Source organism: Pelophylax lessonae, assembly GCF_965119305.1.
Source record: "Pelophylax lessonae genome assembly, chromosome: 3".
NCBI classification, from domain to species: domain Eukaryota; kingdom Metazoa; phylum Chordata; class Amphibia; order Anura; family Ranidae; genus Pelophylax; species Pelophylax lessonae.
In genome coordinates this window covers 185,224,962-185,245,967 of record NC_138770.1, presented here as the reverse complement: position 1 = coordinate 185,245,967, position 21,006 = coordinate 185,224,962, and positions in this window count along the sequence as shown.

Genomic DNA, 21,006 nt, shown 5'->3' with positions numbered 1-21,006 from the left:
ATTGTTGCAGATTTATTAAAAAAGAAAAACTGAAATATCACATGGTCCTAAGTATTCAGACCCTTTGCTCAGTATTTAGTAGAAGCCCCCTTTTGATCTAATACAGCCAGGAGTCTTTTTGGGAAAGATGCAACAAGTCTTTCACACCTGGATTTGGGGATCCTCTGCCATTCCTCCTTGCAGATCCTCTCCAGTTCTGTCAGGTTGGATGGTAAACGTTGGTGGACAGCCATTTTTAGGTCTCTCCAGAGATGCTCAATTGGGTTTAAGTCAGGGCTCTGGCTGGGCCATTCAAGAACAGTCACGGAGTTGTTGTGAAGCCACTCCTTCGTTATTTTAGCTGTGTGCTTAGGGTCATTGTCTTGTTGGAAGGTAAACCTTCGGCCCAGTCTGAGGTCCAGAGCACTCTGGAGAAGGTTTTTGTCCAGGATATCCCTGTACTTGGCCGCATTCATCTTTCCCTCGATTGCAACCAGTCGTCCTGTCCCTGCAGCTGAAAAACACCCCCACAGCATGATGCTGCCACCACCATGCTTCACTGTTGGGACTGTATTGGACAGGTGATGAGCAGTGCCTGGTTTTCTCCACACATACCGCTTAGAATTAAGGCCAAAAAGTTCTATTTTGGTCTCATCAGACCAGAGAATCTTATTTCTCACCATCTTGGAGTCCTTCAGGTGTTTTTTAGCAAACTCCATGTGGGCTTTCATGTGTCTTACACTAAGGAGAGGCTTCCGTCGGGCCACTCTGCCATAAAGCCCCGACTGGTGGAGGGCTGCAGTGATGGTTGACTTTCTACAACTTTCTCCCATCTCCTGACTGCATCTCTGGAGCTCAGCCACAGTGATCTTTGGGTTCTTCTTTACCTCTCTCACCAAGGCTCTTCTCCCCTGATGGCTCAGTTTGGCCGGACAGCCAGCTCTAGGAAGGGTTCTGGTCGTCCCAAACGTCTTCCATTTGAGGATTATGGAGGCCACTGTGCTCTTAGGAACCTTAAGTGCAGCAGAAATCTTTTTGTAACCTTGGCCAGATCTGTGCCTTGCAGCAATTCTGTCTCTGAGCTCTTCAGGCAGTTCCTTTGACCTCATGATTCTCATTTGCTCTGACATGCATTGTGATCTGGAAGGTCTTATATAGACAGGTGTGTGGCTTTCCTAATCAAGTCCAATCAGTATAATCAAACACAGCTGGACTCAAATGAAGGTGTAGAACCATCTCAAGGATGATCAGAAGAAATGGAAAGCACCTGAGTTAAATATGTGTGTCACAGCAAAGGGTCTGAATACTTAGGACCATGTGATATTTCAGTTTTTCTTTTTTAATAAATCTGCAACAATGTCAACAATTCTGTGTTTTTCTGTCAGTATGGGGTGCTATGTGTACATTCATGAGGAAGAAGAATGAACCTAAATGATTTTAGCAAATGGCTGCAATATAACAAAGAGTGAAAAATTTAAGGGGGTCTGAATACTTTCCGTACCCACTGTATATAGGTGTGATAGTAGCAGAAATATATGCTTGCGCTAATGAAATCATTTACAGTAATATATTTCTGCTACTATCACACCTATATATGTCTAGGTGTATATATAAATATATGTATGTGTGTATATATACCACTATACATAAGTTCAGATGTTTTGCCTGCCTCAAAAGAACCCAAAAAAATGCCAAAAAAACGCTAGCGTCAAAAAGAAAATGCACAGGTGTGTTTTTGCTGGCATTTTTTGGGGGGTTTTGGAGGCAGGCAAAACATCTGAACTTGTGCACAGTACCACTATACACAAGTTCAGATGTTTTTCCTGACTGCAAAGAACCCAAAAAAATGCCTGCTTTGAAACCGGCAAGGTGTGAAAACCGAGGAGAGAAGCTAACCCCCTGAGCTGAAAGTTTTCTAATACATACAACAATCCTTTTTTTTTCTGGATCTGGACATGCTACAGAGCTGAAACTTCACAGGTACACCTTTTAGACCCCACAGACACAAAATCACACAAAAAAATTCTTAAAAATTGTCATTTTTGATAAAAAAAAGCCAATTATTGAAAAAAAAAAAAAAAAAAAAAAGGAGATTTTTTGATTTTTACTTTGGATTTCAGATCTGGGGGGTCTAAAAAGTGTACATTTTTTTTTTTAATAATTGGCTTTTTTATCAAAAATGACAATTTTTAAGAACTTTTTTTGTGTGATTTTGTGTCTGGGGGGTCTAAAAGGTGTACCTGTGAAGTTTCAGCTCTGTAGCATGTCCAGAACCAGAAAAAAAAAGGATTGTATGTATTAGAAAACTTTCAGCTCAGGGGGTTAGCTTCTCTCCTCGGTTTTCACACCTTGCCGGTTTCAAAGCAGGCATTTTTTTGGGTTCATTGCAGTCAGGAAAAACATCTGAACTTGTGTATAGTGGTACTGTGCACAAGTTCAGATGTTTTGCCTGCCTCCAAAACCCCCCAAAAAATGCCAGCAAAAACACACCTGGGCATTTTTTTTTGACGCTAGCGTTTTTTGGCATTTTTTTGGGTTCTTTTGAGGCAGGCAAAACATCTGAACTTGTGTATAGTGGTATATATATATATATACACACATACATATATTTATATACACACCTAGACATATATAGGTGTGATAGTAGCAGAAATATATTACTGTAAATGATTTAATTAGCGCAAGCATACAGTATATTTCTGCTACTATCACACCTATATATGTCTAGGTGTGTATATAAATATATGGATGTGTGTATATACACCACTATACACAAGTTCAGATGTTTTGCCTGCCTCCAAAACCCCCCAAAAAATGCCAGCAAAAAACACACCTGGGCATTTTTTTTTTGACGCTAGCATTTTTTTGGCATTTTTTTGGGTTCTTTTGAGGCAGGCAAAATGTGTATAGGGGATATATATACACATATACGTCTGAATATATACCCCTAGACATATATAGGTGTGATAGTAGCAGAAATATATTACTGTAAATGATTTCATTAGCGCAAGCATTTATTTCTGCTGCTATCACACCTATATATTCTGCTACTATCACACCTATATATGTCTAGGGGTATATATTCAGACATATATGTCTATATATACCCCCTATACACATGTTCAGATGTCATGTCTGACATCAAACATGTCCTCAAAAAAGCACTGGCAGTGGCAGCCCCTGCAGCATAAAAAATGCTTGGCTGGTGAGAAGCCATATGGGTGTGCCGAAGCAATTCAGAGAAACGATCATTTCTCTATAGCGGTCACTCTGCTATGGAAGGGTTTTGTCACCCTGCCATAGCAGTCACTGCCAGTTAACCCTACACTACACTACGGTCCCCTTACACTTAACGCTTTCCCTACAGAAACTAAATTTTTGAAGCTAACTTAAGTGTAAAGGAGCACTCTAACTACACTAGATATCCCTTTCCTCACACTAAAAATAGCTAAATGACACTTTTAAAGTAAAATTAACAGAACTGCTTCCACTCTCTTCCATGTCCAGTATAACAATGCTAGGAATATGGCGGGGGCGACCTTATATACTGGGGAGCGTATTCACTAATGATTGGTCTAGGGACCCCCTAGTCACTCCAATCACATTCCTAGCATTCTCCTGCCCCCTCAATTGGCTTTTGCTAATGGTTCTGGTCCAATCACGGCTTTTAAAGCCCATTTCCTGAAGCATTGCATTTTGGGCGGTTCTGGTTGCCGAATTCCAAACTTTTTGGGCAAAAAGTTCTAAATTCGGCCGAACCTCGAACACCCAATGTTCGGGCCGAACCGATGGTCGACCCGAACATTCGATCACCCCTACCCAGGAGTAGATGGACAGAACTACAAATCCTTTTGCAAGGAAAACATCTCCCATATACTGATATAAAGAGCAAGAAATCAAACACTGATAAGTGCAAAACCACTTACTCACCCAGCGCTAAAATTCACTATGGGAACAAGCAATTGGTGCATAAAACCATAGAGGTAAAAGCTGCTGCTATAAAAAAGAGGAATATAGAATGGGGTGCAACAAATGAAGTTTACATAAACTGATCTGTGACACTAGCAGCGCTGAAGAATAAAACATATCATAAATGTATTAATGTATTATATATTTAATCTAATTCTTGTATTTTATTGCTTTTTAAGTAGACATTTTAACTATTACGATTTTAATGTGTATGCTAATTATTAAAAGGTTTTTTTTTTGTGACTGTCCATGATTTTAAAGGCTAAATGGATATTACAGCACTTTATCAATTTTATGGTTGTATTGTAAATTCATATGATCCAATGGTGTATTATGTATTTGTATCTTAATGGTGTTGCACACTATTTCTGATATGAGAGGCATATGGCCAATGCATATAAAGCACTTTAATTGTAGCCGTAATCATTGGGGATTTAATAATAGTAACTTTCTGAAATTTTTTGTTTCATTTAGAAAAGATGTCAGTGTCTGGTGCCGTCACGTAGTGGAGTCTGTGAGATGGCCCGCGGTTGTAGACTGCAAAGCTAGTAGACATACCTGCTTTGCAGACACCAGTATTGTATCCCCGAGCTGTATGGGCGGAAGTACAGACTATTCCCGACGTAGGCGTGGGGAAGTCCGGCTGCGCATGCGCACGGGAGACTATTTGATGAGGTGATCGCGCCGCGCACTCACGCCCTCAGTGGAAGTCTTTGATGACGAAGCGCGTCAGGGCGTGAGTGCGCGGTCGCCTAGCAACAGAAGACGCCACGCCGTACTGTTCGATCCGGTCCGCTTGGCGCCAAAGCGGTCGGTTTGAATTCGACAGAGATGGATGGACGCTTTATGCATTCGCTTATGCAACATGATATGTTTGTGAGTACTTAATTTGTGGGGAACGGGAGTTTTTCTTTCAATAAATCTTGCGGAATTACGCTATGTGTCCCCCTGTTGTGCTTACATTCACATGATGTCATGAGCGATAAGGACAAGGTTTCGCATTAAAGAGCCAGGCGGTGGGTGCTGTTTGTCCCAGTGGAGGAGCCAGCGTTGATATTTACAGGCCTTTTTTATCCTTGTTTTGGTGAGTTTCCAATCTGATGGGTGATCACGGCTTGCTGGTGGTGGTACACGGACAGTATTACTAGCCGCACTCTTTTCCATGTTACTACTTGCACTGGTACTTGGGACTGTACGAATGCTTACCTTTACATCAGCAAGAGTATTTGACTACTGATGGACATTCATTGTTTGTGATTTAACCATTCCACGCCATGATGTTCTAAATATTTATGATATGTTTTAATCTCCCATATACTGTATTGCAATGGCATATTTAGTCCCTCCCCTCATGCCAGGGTGCTAGGAGTAATCGTAGACTCTGACCTGTCCTTTCAGCCCAAAATCCAATCACTGTCCAAATCTTGCAGACTTCACCTCCGTAACATCTCAAGAATAGCTCACTTTTTAACCTTTGAAACCACTAAGCAACTTATTCACTCCCTTGTTATCTCTCGCCTTGACTATTGTAACTCCCTCCTCATTGGCCTTCCTCTCTTCAAGCTATCCCCTCTTCAGTCTGTCATGAAGCCACACTCATCCACCATACCAACTGTTCAGTGTCCACCCCTCTTTGCCAATCTCTCCACTGGTTTGCCACTGCCCAATGAAAAAAATTCAAAATACTAACAGTAACATACAAAGCCATTTACAACTCTGCCCCGAGCTACATCACCAATCTTGTCTTCAACTATCACCCATACTGTCCTCCCAAGACTTCCTGCTCTCTAGCTCTCGTGTCCTCCTCCCATGCTCCTCTCCACGACTTCTCCAGAGCCTCTCACATCCTCTGGAACTCCTTACCCCAATCTGTTCAACTGCTTTATCTCCTACTCTGTCCACTTTTAGGCGATCCCTGAAAACTCATCTCTTCATGGAGGCCTATCCTGCCTTCGGCTAACAACTGAATCTTCTACTTCCCCCATCAGTTCATCCCTCACAGTTACTACCTTTTGTTACACCAGCCCCTCCCTATTAGATTGTAAGCTCACAGGAGCAGGACCCTTCTAACCTTCTTGTATTGAATTGTATTATTGGTGTATTATCTCCCTTTATATTGTAAAGCGCTGTACAAACTGTTGGTGCTGCATAAATCCTGTATAATACAAACCCAATTCCAAAAAAGTTGGGACACTGTACAAATTGTGAGTAAAAAAGGAATGGACTAATTTACAAATCTCATAAACATATTTTATTCACAATATAATATAGATAACATATCAAATGTTGAAAGTGAGACATTTTGAAATGTCATGCCAAATATTGGCTCATTTTGGATTTCATGAGAGCTACACATTCCAAAAAAGTTGGGACGGGTAGTAATAAGAGGCCGGAAAAGTTAAATGTACATATATGGAAGAGCTGGAGGACCAATTTGCAACATATTAGGTCAATTGGCAACATGATTGGGTATAAAAAGAGCCTCTCAGAGTGGCAGTGTCAATCAGAAGTCAAGATATGCAGAGGATCACAAATTCCCCCAATGCTACCGTGAAAAATAGTAGAGCAATATCAGAAAGGAGTTTCTCAGAGAAAAATTGCAAAGAGTTTGAAGTTATCATCATCTACAATCCATAATATCATCCAAAGATTCAGAGAATCTGGAACAATCTCTGTGCGTAAGAGTCAAGGCCGGAAAACCATACTGGATGCCCGTGATCTTCAGGCCCTTAGACGGCACTGCATCACATACAGGAATGATACTGTAATGGAAATCACAACATGGGCTCAGGAATACTTCCAGAAAACATTTTCGGTGAACACAGTCCACCGTGCCATTCGCCGTTGCCGGTTAAAACGCTATAGGCCAAAAAAGAAGACATATCTAAACATGATCCAGAGCGCAGGCGTTTTTTCTGGGCCAAGGCTCATTTAAAATGGACTGTGGAAAACTGTTCTGTGGTCAGACGAATCAAAATTTGAAGTTATTTTTGGAAAACTGGGACTCCATGTCATCCAGACTAAAGAGGACAAGGACAACCCAAGTTGTCATCAGCGCTCAGTTCAGAGCCCTGCATCTCTGATGGTATGGGGTTGCATGAATGCGTGTGGCATGGGCAGCTTACACATCTGGAAAGGCACCATCAATGCTGAAAGGTATATCCAAGTTCTAGAACAACATTTGCTTCCATCCAGACGTCGTCTCTTTCAGGGAAGACCTTGCATTTTCCAACATGACAATGCCAGACCACATACTGCATCAATTACAACATCATGGCTGCGTAGAGGAAGGATCCGGGTACTGAAATGGCCAGCCTACAGTCCAGATCTTTCACCCATAAAAAACATTTGGTGCATCATAAAGAGGAAGATGCGACAAAGAAGACCTAAGACAGTTGAGCAACTAGAAGCCTGTATTAGACAAGAATGGGACAACATTCCTATTCCTAAACTTGAGCAACTTGTCTCCTCAGTCCCCAGACGTTTGCAGACTGTTATAAAAAGAAGAGGGGATGACACACAGTGGTAAACATGGCCTTGTCCCAACTTTTTTGAGATGTGTTGATGCCATGAAATTTAAAATCAACTTATTTTTCCCTTAAAATTATACATTTTCTCAGTTTAAACATTTGATATGTCATCTATGTTGTATTCTGAATAAAATATTGAAATTTGAAACTTCCACATCATTGCATTATGTTTTTATTCACAATTTGTACAGTGCCCCAACTTTTTTTGGAATCGGGTTTGTATTAATTATAATAATTTAGCCGTTTGCGTGGAGCTCAATCCTAAAGGAATGGTAAATGGATGATGGCATGTGAACAGATAGTTTAGATAAGGGGAGGAGAACAGGAATTATGAGTAAAAAGTGATAAAAAAGGAAATAAATAACTTAATGAGCTTAGTATAGATAGGTCTGATGGTCTCAGATAGGTGTATAACTAGAAACCAAATAAGAAGGTACCAGATGTAGACTGCTTCATATATTGGAAAAACGATTTTGAATTGTGTTCTGTAAACCATGGAGATCCAGAAGAAAGATTGCCTTACATGATTAAAATTTCGCTTGGTCCAGACAAAATTCAAGCAGAGGGTGCCACTATCAGCACCGCACGGATCAACAAAAGTTGATTGTTCAATCAACTTTTGCTGTATGAGCCGGGTGGAAAAATGTCAGCCAAACAATTGACTGCACTCAACTATCAGCATCACTTAGCTCGACAGATGTTGATTGTTCAATCAGCTTTTCTAAAGGAGCCAGGTGAAAAGCTGTTGGGCGAACAGTGACTGCATCCAATCCAATGAAGGCACAGTACGGGTATTCTGACACCTGGGGGTGTCCATCCATGATGTTTATTTTGTATGGAGTGTAGCCAGGTGCTTCCAGCTATGGTTCCCTACTTGGAATCATGGGAGATGTAGTCCAAAACGTCAGCCCTGTAATGCTCAAATTGACTTTCTGAACTACAAATCCCTATAGACTCTTAGACCCAGGAGAAGTTAGAGGGAGATTTTTATCACACTGCCCAGAAAAGTTTGGGGTTTTTGGCACACAATTTCTGGAAGACAGAATACCTTTGCCTGAATGCTCCTGAATGCACCAGCAGCACCTGCATCACTGCCACCAGGAGATTGAAGCATTCATCTGCCATTGTCTACCACTGTTGTTCATCTGTGGGTTTGGGGGGCTTTGGAGGCATCTACACCAGCCTTGCACAGCACCTCTACCACACCTATTTTGCTCCCCTACCATAATACTGTTCTACTGAACCATAACTGCTTCAGACCTGCATCCACTCTGCATCCATACAAAGACTTTACCACCCCTATAATATATACTAACTGGATGGAGGTTCATCAGGGCAGTCGTTAAGTGCACCAATTCTTCTAAAAGGGCCCCAATGGTAGACGGCAGAAGAAACATCATAAGGACTGCCCCTGTCAAACAACATGCCTGCAAATCTCCTCTGTCTCCCTATACCCATCCTCATCAACTCAAATACTGACAGTGCTCACCAGACAGTTTTACGCCTAAGATAGCTGCTATTAGTGTACAACGGTTTAGCTTTGGTGGCTTATAATTCAAGTCTCCTTTACTACTTACTCCTGTACTTCAAATTACGTTGTTACTTTTCTGCTAATCTGGACGGCAAGTGTCAACCAACGTCTTGTCCCTACTGTTAATTGCTCCATATATTAGTATATTCTTACCATTTTTATTTATTTTACTCTTTATCTTTGCTTACCTGTTACTAACTCTGCTGGGTGACAAGTTTTTATTAATTGATTGGGAAGTTCTTTGAGAAGAGAGATTTATTTACACTAAAACAAAATCCTTTCAAGCACCAGCACACAGCAAAAATGAAAATATAAGTCAACCAAAAAACCCAGTGACAGAATACCTGGCTAATAACTAACAAACAGTAATTCTAAATAACTAACTATATACAATATATACAAAATGAGGAACACAAAAAAGAATGGAAAACTGGAGGAGCAGATGGGAATGGGGAAGAAAAACTGGGATCAGGAATGAGGGGGAGCAGGTAGAAGGCAGAGGGGTACAGGGCAGGAGCAGGATCGCGGCTAGCAGTATCTGTCAGAAAGTAAAACCTTGGAGCAAGATGCACTTAGTAGGGGAGGACCTGTTGTCAACTGTTTTCTTATATGTGTTTGCCCTGCGTGGCATTGTGTTTGTGTTTTGTTCTATTCTTGTTTTAAAAGCAATAAACAGAAACAGAGGCGGCTCTAGGCTCTGTGAGGCCTAAGGCAAAAAACCTGGACATGAGGCCCCACTCACGCCCATAATGGGAAAAATAATTCAAGCGATAAAAATTAACTGAATAAATTGCATATATTAAGAGCATTAACCTTTGTACTATGAATTCACAGTTTCTAGAATTTTCTCTAACCAATTCTTCTTTAATCAAAGATCATTAAACATCGGGTATGTATGCATGTATATATATATATATATATATATATATATATATATATACACATCACAGTCCCCAGCATTTCCCTATAAGTCATGATTCCCTGAGTCCCTTCTTACATCAGAGTTCAGTGTCCCCCCTTACATAAGAGCTCTCCTTTAAGTCAGATTCTCCCCAGCATCTCCTCCACAGAATTCCTCTTTACATTAGAGTCCCCCTATTAAATCAAATTTCACAGAGCCCCCTTTACATCAGGGTCTCCAGAGTTTCCCCCTTACACTGTAAGAGGGAACTCTGAAGACTCTGATGTAAGAGGAGTTCTGGGAACCCTGATTTAGGGGGAATGCTGGAGACTCTGATGTAAGTAGAGTTCTGGGAACCCTGATTTGAGGGGGAAAGCTGGGGACTCTGGTGTAAAAGAGAACTCTGTGGTCATCAAAGCTCCCCCTTGCATCAGAGTTTCCAGAGTCCCCCTTACACTTCCCTTCCTCAGTCCGCCACAGTCTAGGGCACGACAAGTCCCACTGCAGAAGGCTGCCATACCTGAGTCCCCACAGAGGGCACTGTGAATTCCAGCATAGTACACTGCCATTCCTCCCTGAGGAATGGAAGCCTGCTATGCTTGGGCTTGTACTGCTCTCTGTAGGGGACTGAGGAACTACTGCCTGCTATGCTAAGACTTGTAGTGCCCTCTGTGGGGACTAAGGCATGACAGCCTGCTATTCTGGAACTTGTAGTGCCCTCTGTGAGGGACTGAGGATTCCTCAGTCCTCCACATTCTAGGGCACTATAAGTCCCAGCATAGTGGGCTGTCATTCCTCAGTCCCTCACAGCTGGGGGGAAAACAACACAGAGTTAAACATCTAAAGGAGCACTCCAACCAAAACTACCAATAATGTACACAGTCTATATCCTTCAACCACGACCTCGGGTGCTGTCATTGTGTAGGGCAAAGGGCTCCACTTCCACCATGTTTGGCTTTGATGTCAGACATGCAGGACTGGCACAGCTCCACTCTCTTCCCTGGCAACTGACTCTGGCATCACGGAGGGCCTCTCCTCCTCCCCCAGCCACCCATGGGCACTCTCCTTCTCCCCCAGCCACCCAAGGGCCCCTCTCCTTTTTCTCCAGCCACCCAGTAGCCCTCTCCTCCTCCAGCCACCCAGGGGCCCTCTCCTTCTTCTCCTCCAGCCGCCCAGGGTCCGTCTCCTTCTTCTCCTCCAGCCACCCAGGGGCCCTCTCCTTCTTCTCCTCCAGCCACCCAGGGGCCCTCTCCTTCTTCTTCTCCAGCCACCCAGTGGCCCTCTCCTTCTCCCCCAGCCACCTAGGGGCCCTCTCCTCCTCCAGCCACCCAGGGTCCCTCTCCTCCTTCTCCTCCAGCCACCCAGGGGCCCTCTCCTCCAGCCACCCAGGGGCCCTCTCCTTCTTCCCCTGCCACCCAGGGGCCCTCTCCTTCTTCCCCAGTCATCCAGGGGCCATCTCCTTCTCCAAAAGCCACCCAGGGGCCCTCTCCTTCTCCCCCAGCCACCCAGGGGCCCTCTCCTTCTCCCCCCGTCACCCAGGGACCCTCTCCTTCTCCCCCAGCCACCCAGGGGCCCTCTCATCCTCCCTCAGCCACTCAGGGGCCCTCTCCTTCTCCCTCAGCCACCCATGGGCCCTCTCCTTCTCCTTCAGCCACCCAGGGGCCCTCTCCTCCCTTAGCCACCCAGGTACCCTCTCCTTTTCCTTCAGCCACTCAGGGGCCCTCTCCTCTTCCCCTAGCCACCCAGGGGCCCTCTTCTTTTGCCCTAGCCACCCAGGGGCCCTCTCCTTTTCCCCTAGCCACCCAGAGACCCTCTCCTCCCCCAGCCGCCCAGGGCCGCCTTCTTCTTCTCCTCCTCCTCCACCAACCATTCTAAGACTCTTCCAACTTCCCTGGGGCTACTCACCACCCTTTGCGTAGTAGACACCACAAATCTATGACCAGCCTGCAGAGTGACAAGTTGGGGCCTGGTTACCTCTATGTTCCCAGGCCAGGGCAGAGCTCTCCTCCCAGAGCAACAACCAATAGCAGAGTGAGCTGACTGGGCAGTCACTTCCTACTGATGCAGGTACATGCCCACCGATTCCTCCACATCTTAGGATTACATGATCAGATGGGCAATCCCCAGGCAGAGAAGGCGGGGTAAGTGTCAGCGGACAACAGACACCTGGCAGCTGCAGTAAAGGGACTGCAGCACACTGCTGCAACTTTTATATCTGAGGATTTAAAGCAATCTTTTACTTGGGATTCCCCTGACTGCACCCTTCTAAATATTGTCGCTCCGCCACTGGCCGTGAGGCCCCTGTAGGTGCGAGGCCTTAGGCGACCGCCTAATTTGCCTAATTAGAGAGCCGCCTATGAACAGAAATTTACAAAAAAAAAAAAAGGTCCTGACAGCTGGCTGTGTCAGAGGTGCTGAGGTCTTTGGGAAGATTAAGGCCAGGAACAGAGGCCCCTTCTTAACTAGTTGTTCCTTAAGGGGGAAGCACTACAGGAGGAAACGTTTTGCCTTCTTTGGTTCAGCCCTTGCACTGAGCAAAAGCAATCCATGTGTGTGTAGCAATCTTAAAGCAGAACTAAAGTCAACAATACTCAGCTCTTTTTTAAGAGCCGGTTCACACTGAGGCAACTCAAAGTCTCCCCGACTTTGAAGCCACCCCGTGCAGCACGACTTCATCGCGGCTTGCAAAAGACTTCTCTAATAGAAGTCAATGCAAGCCACTCCGTAGTCGCTCCCAAGTAGTGCAGGAGCCTTTTTCTAAGTCGGAGCAACTTGAGTCGCTCTGATTAGAAAGGTTCCATTGCACAGAATGGAGCATGACCAAGTCGCCTGACAAGTCGTGGCAGTGTGAACCGGGACTAACGGTCTGAGGTCCTTCACAGGTAGTGGAAATCTTCTACCTGTCTTCCTCCAAGTGCCAGGATGCATGTCTTTATTGACCAGAATGGGGTGACATCACTTCTGGGCATACGCAGGAGTGCAGTCATCCAGGCGTAGTGGATAGGACGGTTTATTTCTGCTTTAAGGACCAACACACAAAGGCAGAACTTGAAGAACGTGACAAGGAATATAAAAGCTGGAGAAAATGAAGTTATAGAAATGAAGAGATATGCTCAAAGTATGCCCCATAATGAGTAGAAAAAGGTGAAGCCAAGAGATGTTTCTTACAGAATGGCTGCTGGCAATTGTTAAAATGGGACATTGTTGGGAAAATGAAGTTCAAGTGGTTCCAAAGTCAAAATAGTTTCTACGTTAATGTATTCTCTACATTTGGGTAAAAAACTCCCCACCACCTATCATATCCCCATTCCTAAACACTTATATGTCTCCTCTCACCAATCCAGTGCTGTCCCGACTGCAGCACAGCTCTTCTCTCTTTCTGCTCTAACAGGAGACACTGAGAGCAACAGGAGCTAAGAGGGAAGAAGGAGCAGACAGCGTCAGTGGGGACCACCAAACAGGAGTTAAGGAATCACTCTGCAAAATACCTCCACAGAGCAGGTAAGTATAACATCTTTTTTATTGTAAGCAAAAAAAAAAAAGTACCTTTGCTATCACTTTCAGTGTCTGGCTGATAGCATACACCGATTTGTGCTGCCCAGTACAAACACACACAATATGGTCATTCAAGCATGTAGTGCAGAGTAGTGGGCCTTTCCATGACTGGAGAGATCTTTTTTCCATAAATTTCTACAAAGAGCAGTCAGGCAAATGCCTTGGTCCAGGCCTAAAGGCTTTACATGTAGAAAATGACAAAGCTTACAAAGATATTTCTATAAACCAGTGGTTTTCACACAATAATATATGTACCTATGGGGGCACTTCTAATGGGTTTTGGTTGTATTTCTGCCTCTTATGGTAAGTTTCACATACCCAAAAAGTTTTAGCAAATAACAATCATTTACAGTAAATTCAAACAAGACAACTATACAATTCAAAAAGGTGTGCTCAGCTGTAAATATGTGAAATCAAAAAACTGCTGCAATCAAACACTCCTTGAACACTGAGGAGAAAAAATGTTGTAAAATAAATAAGATGCGCTTCTTGGATTGGAGCTAGCAAAGTGACGTCAACAATGCAAGATTTTATCCCGTATCGCTCGTATTCATTGTCCTTGATGTAAGTGCAATTTTTATTTAACCACTTCTGGACCGGGTCTATTTCTGACACTTGTTGTTTACAAGTTAAAATCATTTTCTCTTACGTCCTCCGACAGTCGCCGCCTCTTCATATTCGTCACATATGGGGGTATTAGACTTTGCTCCGAAGGAGTAGCTAGGCAACAGAATATGTTAACATTAAAGCTTTTAACATATCCCACCCTCAAGGGGTGGTCCCCTCAGTCAATACCCTCCTACTTCCTGCAACCATATCCCAGTTTTAATGTCTAGCTTGTCAGGAGTGGCTGGCTTTTCCTGTGCTGGGGCTTTCTGCCCCAGACTCTTTCTTCTTTTTGAAATTTTGTTTGAGTTTTCTCTCTACCTTTACTTAGCTGTTATTTTTGTCAGCGTTAGTTAGTTCTTCTGATGAAGAGGATCATGCGGGCTGGGTCTCGGGCTGATCCCCCTGGTCGCAGGTCGTGGGTCAGTGGCTTCCCAGCCTGCCATCGAGCGTTCAGCCAGGTAACGCTCCTGGCACAGTGAACGACCCATCCCTGTTCGGTGCAGGGATGATTGGTGAGGTGGCTACCTCACTGGACGCTGTGCGGTTTCTTAATCCCCATTTTGTGCGTCTTGAATTGCGACTCTCCCTGCCTCATGTGCAGCGGCTTGTTCGCCTGTGCGGGTCCCCCACGCCATTGAGAGGTAAGTGTATCTATGTGGGGACCTGTCTGTCTGGGGGGGTGTCAGTCTGGGACTGTGTAACCTGCCTCTATTCACACTGCTTGTCTCCCTATCTCTCGGCTGCATGCTGTGGGCTGCAAAGGGGGGGGGGGGGAGCTGTATGACACTGTGTGTGTCAGTCTGGTCAGTGTGAGAAGCTGTGTGCTGTGGGGCATGTTTTTTTGGCATGTTTGGGCATATACAGCGATCGCTGCGGCGATCTGACATGTATTCCTATACAGGGATGTCACGTGTGCATTACTGCACTGTGGAGCGGCGGTTTCGGCGCCAAACGGCGCCATTTTGCCTACACTCGCTCCAGGCGCATGTTTTACATGCATGGCGGCCATTTTCTTGTAGCCTCCATAGGCTTTCATAGAGCGCCCTGGCAGCATCACTTCCTCTTTCCAGGAACACCGATCGAGGCAGCAGCAGCGGCGAGGGTCTCCTCAGGTTTTATCCTTCTGTTCTTGCTATCCATTGCCTGTGTTCAGTTTGCATATTCCCTGTGGGGGTCTCATTGTGCTTGAGTGTGGTGCTGTGGGCTGCGCTTGCCGCGCTTGCTTAAAGGGGCAGTTAACCCTTTATTGTCTGGCATTACAGGGGCAATGGATTCTCAGGAGGGCAAATTTCCTACCGCCTTGGTGGAAAGCCAGGGGACCGCTGTTTCCCCCCCCAGGGGGGGATTTAGCCACTATTGTGGCTGGCCTTGCTGCTCAGGTGCAGATGCTGGTGGCTGCTCAATCTACTAAAAGACCCAGAATTGCTCTTTCCTCTGATTCTGAGGGTGAAGGTGATGGGGTTGTTATGGCGGGGGCCTCCTTATCGGGGTCCCGCTCCTCCCTAGATCTAGTGGGGTCCGAGGTGGAGGCTGAAGTTGAGGGGGTTGATAATTCTCCCCCTGGCTCGCCTGAAGAGCTTGCAATCATGGATGAATTGATTGCTTCCATAAAGCAAACACTGCGTTTGCAGGATGAAGTGTGTCTCCCCGCTGCCTTGGCGGCCTATGGGACGCAGAGAAAACGCAGGACGCCGCAGGTTTTTCCCTGCAATGATGATTTTCAGCGCGCTGTTAAGGATCAATGGCGCAATCTGCGCAAACCTTTTGCTGTACCAAGTAGGTTCAAGCTGCGTTATCCTTTCTCGCCTTCCACTGATGAAAGGTGGTGTGTGCCTCCCCCAGTGGATCACGCAATTGCGGTTTTAAACAAGGCCACTGCGATTCCTGCAGAGGATTCCCCTGTGTTCCGTGATGCCACGGATAGGAGATTGGAGTCTCTTGCCCGTCATACTTATTCTGTTACGGGTTCTATGCTTAAAGCTCTGTTTGCTTCTCTCATGGCGGCCCAGGCGATCGCAAGTTGGACGCAGATGCTTAGGCGCGTCCTAGTGGCCGACTCGGCCTCGCCGGCGACCCTGGATATGGTGGATCAAATCCACCAGGGTGTCATGTATCTGTGTGATGCGGACCTGGACCTGGTTCCATTGGCTGCACGTGTGCACAGAGTGGCGGTGTTGTCTCGCCGCCTGGTTTGGTTAAAATGTTGGTCGGTGGACCAGTCTTCACGTAAGACCTTAGCCAATCTGCCTTATGATGGGTCTCGCCTTTTTGGGGAGTCCTTGGATGTGTTGATTAAGGGGATCACCGGGGGTAAGAGCACTCTCTTGCCCCATTTCCCCAAGGCTAAGGGGGCTTCTGGAAAGAAGCATGCTAATTTTCGGCCCCCTCAGGGGTCCTTTCGTGCCTTTCGGCCGCACTACAAGGGCAAGCCGTTCAAAGGTCAAGGCTCTCAGAAGAAGCCCTGGTCTGGGAAACAGAAGTCCGGCCAATCCGGATCTGCAGCCCATAACAGTTCGGCCTGAAGGGGCGCCCTCACCCAGTTTTGGGGTGGGGGGGACGCTTGCTCGGTTTTCTTCAACCCTGGTTGGCCCGTGTGCGGGACAGATGGGTTCAGGAGATCGTTCGATCTGGTTACAAGATCGAGTTTCTCTCTCAGGCGGAGAGCAGATTTTTTCCCTCAAATCTTCAACTGTCTCCAGAGCGTTTGCGGGACCTGCACCTGGCGGTGCGGGACCTGAGGGCTCAGGGAGTGGTGGTTCCGGTGCCTCATCGGGACAGATTTCGGGGGTTTTATTCCAATCTGTTCACCGTGCCCAGAAAGGAGGGCAAGGTTCGTCCAATTCTGGACTTGAAGGCTCTGAACCGCTCTGTGCGGGTTTGCAAGTTCCGCATGGAATCCCTGCGGTCGGTGGTGGCTGCCCTGGTTCCGGGGGAATTCATGGCCTCCATCGATTTGAAGGATGCGTATCTTCACATCCCCATTTTCGAGGGTCACCAGAGGTTCCTTCGATTTGCCATTGCGGAGGATCACTACCAGTTCGTGGCGTTGCCTTTTGGTCTCGCCTCGGCTCTGCGGGTCTTCACCAAGGTGCTTGCACCGGTTCTGGCATTATTGAGGGCCCAGGGCATTTCTGTCCTGGGGTATCTGGACGACATTCTGGTTCGGTCTGCGACCAGCCAGGGTCTGGAGAAGGACCTGTCTGTCACGATGCAAACTCTGCAGGAGTTTGGTTGGACGATAAATTTTCCAAAGTCGACACTGAGTCCGTCGGTTCGTCTTCCCTACCTGGGAATGATTCTGGACTCGGTGCAGGCGAAGGTCTTCCTGCCGGAAGACAAACTCAGAACTCTTCAGGAGGAAGTCAGGTCCCTCAGGGACGTTCCGCACTCGTCTCTGCGGACGTGCATGAGATGTCTGGGATTGATGGTCTCGGCCTTCGAGGCGATTCCCTTCGCCCAGTTTCACACGCGGGGTCTCCAAGCGGAGATCCTGTCCAGGTGGGACGGGCGACCCCAATCTCTGGATCTTCAAATCTTGTTGAGTCATCGCACCAGAAGAAACCTTCTGTGGTGGCTCCAGTCCCCGATGGTGTCCGGGGGCAAGTCGTTTCGTCCTGTCTCGTGGACGGTGATCACCACGGATGCCAGCCTGTCGGGCTGGGGTGGTGTTCTGGGCGTTCTATCCGCCCAGGGAACTTGGTCGGAGGGGGAGTCTTCCCTTCCGATCAACATTCTGGAATTGCGTGCGATAAGTCTCTGTCTTCATCGCTGGACGGACCGGCTGCAGGGCTGCCCGGTTCGGGTGCAGACGGACAATGCCACGGCGGTGGCCTACATCAACCACCAAGGGGGCACCAGGAGTGCCCGAGCGGCTCGAGAAGTGGCCGACATTCTGTCTTGGGCCGAGACTCATGTCCCGGCGATAACGGCGGTTCACATTCCAGGGGTGGAGAACTGGCAGGCGGACTATCTGAGTCGCCAGACCCTGGATCAGGGGGAATGGTCTCTCCACCCGGATGTCTTTCAGATGTTGTGCGCGAAGTGGGGTCTTCCAGATGTGGACCTGTTCGCGTCTCGTCTCAACAACAAGGTGAAAAGGTTTGTGGCAAGGACGCGCGACCCTCGGGCAGACGTGTCGGACGCGTTAGTGGCCCCGTGGCATCAGTACAGGCTGATGTACGCGTTTCCACCGATTCAGTTGCTGTCCAGGTTCCTTCGCAGGGTACACTCGGAACGCAGCACGGTGATTCTTGTGGCACCGGACTGGCCTCGCCGGTCCTGGTACGCAGACCTCGTGAATCTGGCGGTCGACGCCCCGTGGCGTCTGCCTCTTCGAGACGATCTACTGTCTCAAGGACCGATATACCATCCTGCTTTACAGTCGCTGGCTTTGACGGCCTGGCTGTTGAGACCGAGGTCCTGAAGGAGAGGGGTCTCTCTCCAGAGGTCGTTCATACTTTGATCAACGCGAGGAAGTCTTCCTCGGGGAAGGTTTATTACCGTACTTGGAAGGCCTATTTTGCCTGGTGTGAGTCCAGGGGGTTTTCACCCCGCACGTACTCGGTTTCCCGAGTGCTGTCCTTCCTTCAAACGGGTGTCGATCAGCGTTTGGCGCTGGCTACGATTAAGGGTCAGGTGTCTGCACTGGCCGTTCTGTTTCAACGTCCCGTGGCTTCCAACTCCTTGGTTGGCACTTTTGTTCAGGGTGTGCGGCATCTGGTTCCTCCTAGGAGGGATCCTTTGCCCCCTTGGGACTTGAATCTCGTTCTGTCTGTGTTGCAACGTGCTCCTTTTGAACAGATCAGGGAGATCTCGTTGTCTATGTTGTCCAAAAAGGTCGCCTTTTTGGTGGCGATGACTTCGGCTCGCAGAGTGTCGGAGCTGGCAGCTTTGTCCTGCAAGTCTCCGTACCTGGTTGTTCATTTGGATAAGGTGGTCTTGCGACCTAATCCTTCTTTTCTTCCGAAACGAGTTTCGGAATTCCATCTTAATGAGGATATTGTTTTACCTTCGCTGTGCGCGAAGCCTAAACATCCAAAGGAGGTGAGATTGCATTCTCTGGATGTTGTTCGGGCGATAAGGGTTTACCTTAAATCGACTGAGTCTTTTCGAAAGACGGACTCCTTGTTTGTTCTTCCGGAGGGTCCTCGGAAGGGCATGGCGGCTTCGGCCTCTACCATCGCCAAATGGATCAGGCAGACCATTGAACAGGCCTATGCTTTGCAGGGGAAGGTTCCCCCTGTGCCTGTGAAGGCGCACTCTACTAGATCTTTGAGTACGTCTTGGGCCTGTCGTCATGGGGCTTCTGTAGCCCAGGTGTGTAAGGCGGCGACCTGGTCGACCGTACACACGTTCACAAGATTCTACAAAGTAGATGTTCAGGCATCGGCGGATGCTTCCTTTGGCCGCAAGGTTCTTAGTGCGGCAATTCCCTAGGGTCCCTTGTTGGGGACCTCTGGCTGTTGGGATAAGTTTTATATCCCCTGGTTTTTTGTCTTTTCCTGGGTTGTTGCTCCTGTTGAGCACTTGTTTTTTTCTGTTGCCCAGCTGGTTTCCTTCCTTTGGTAAGGTTCCTTTCTTTGATGCGGAGACTGCGTTGCCTTTTCGGCGCGGATGCGTTTCCCACCCCTCATGTTTGCACTGCTTTGGGACGTCCCCATATGTGACGAATATGAAGAGGCGGCGACTGTCGGAGGACGTAAGAGAAAACGGAATTTTTGTAAAATCTTACCTGTAAAATTCCTTTCTCTGAGTCCTCCGACAGTCGCCGCCCCCGCCCCTCTTTTGGGGTTTGGTTGTATACTCTACTGCTATTCCACTAAAACTGAGATATGGTTGCAGGAAGTAGGAGGGTATTGACTGAGGGGACCACCCCTTGAGGGTGGGATATGTTAAAAGCTTTAATGTTAACATATTCTGTTGCCTAGCTACTCCTTCGGAGCAAAGTCTAATACCCCCATATGTGACGAATATGAAGAGGCGGCGACTGTCGGAGGACTCAGAGAAAGGAATTTTACAGGTAAGATTTTACAAAAATTCCGTTTTTTTGCTAAAAAATTACTTTAAACCCCCAAAACGTTATATATTTTTTTAGCAGAGACCCTAAAGAATAAAATGGAGATTGTTGCAATATTTTTTATCTCACTGTATTTGCGCAACGGTCTTCCAAACGCAATTTTTTGGAAAAAATTCACTTTTTTTAAATCAAAAAATAAGAAAACAGTAAAGTTAGCCCAATTTTTTTCTATAATGTGAAAAATAATGTTACGCCGAGTAAATAGATATCCAACATGTCATGCTTCAAAATTGCGCACGCTCGTGGAATGGCGACAAACATTGGTACTTAAAAATCCCCATAGGTGACATTTTAAAAATTTCTACAGGTTACCAGCTTAGAGTTACAGAGGAGTTCTAGCACTCAAATTATTGCTCTTGCTCTAACGATCGCGACGATACCTCACATGTGTGGTTTGAACACCGTTTACATATGTGGGCGGGACTTGCGTATGCGTTCGCTTCTGCGCGCGAGCTAACGGGGACTATAACTATAACGGGCGCTTTAATTTTTTTCCCCTATTTATTTCATCATTTATTATTTTTTATTTTTACACATTTTTTGTTAAAAAAAATGTTTTTGATCATTTTTATTCCTATTACAAGGAATGTAAACATCCCTTGTAATAGAAGTAAGAATGACAGGACCTCTTTAATGTGAGATCTGGGGTCAAAAAGACCTCAGATCTCACATCTACACAAAAAAAAAAAAAAAAAAGTCATTTCTTTTTATGATGGAAAAAAATGGGCTCTTTAACCACTTGCCAACCGCCTCCTGTATATTTACTGCGGCACTCAGCCGTTTACAGGCAAAGCGACGTAGACCTACGTCGCTCGCCCACGAGCCTGAAGGGGGCGAGCGCTCCCACCCCCATACC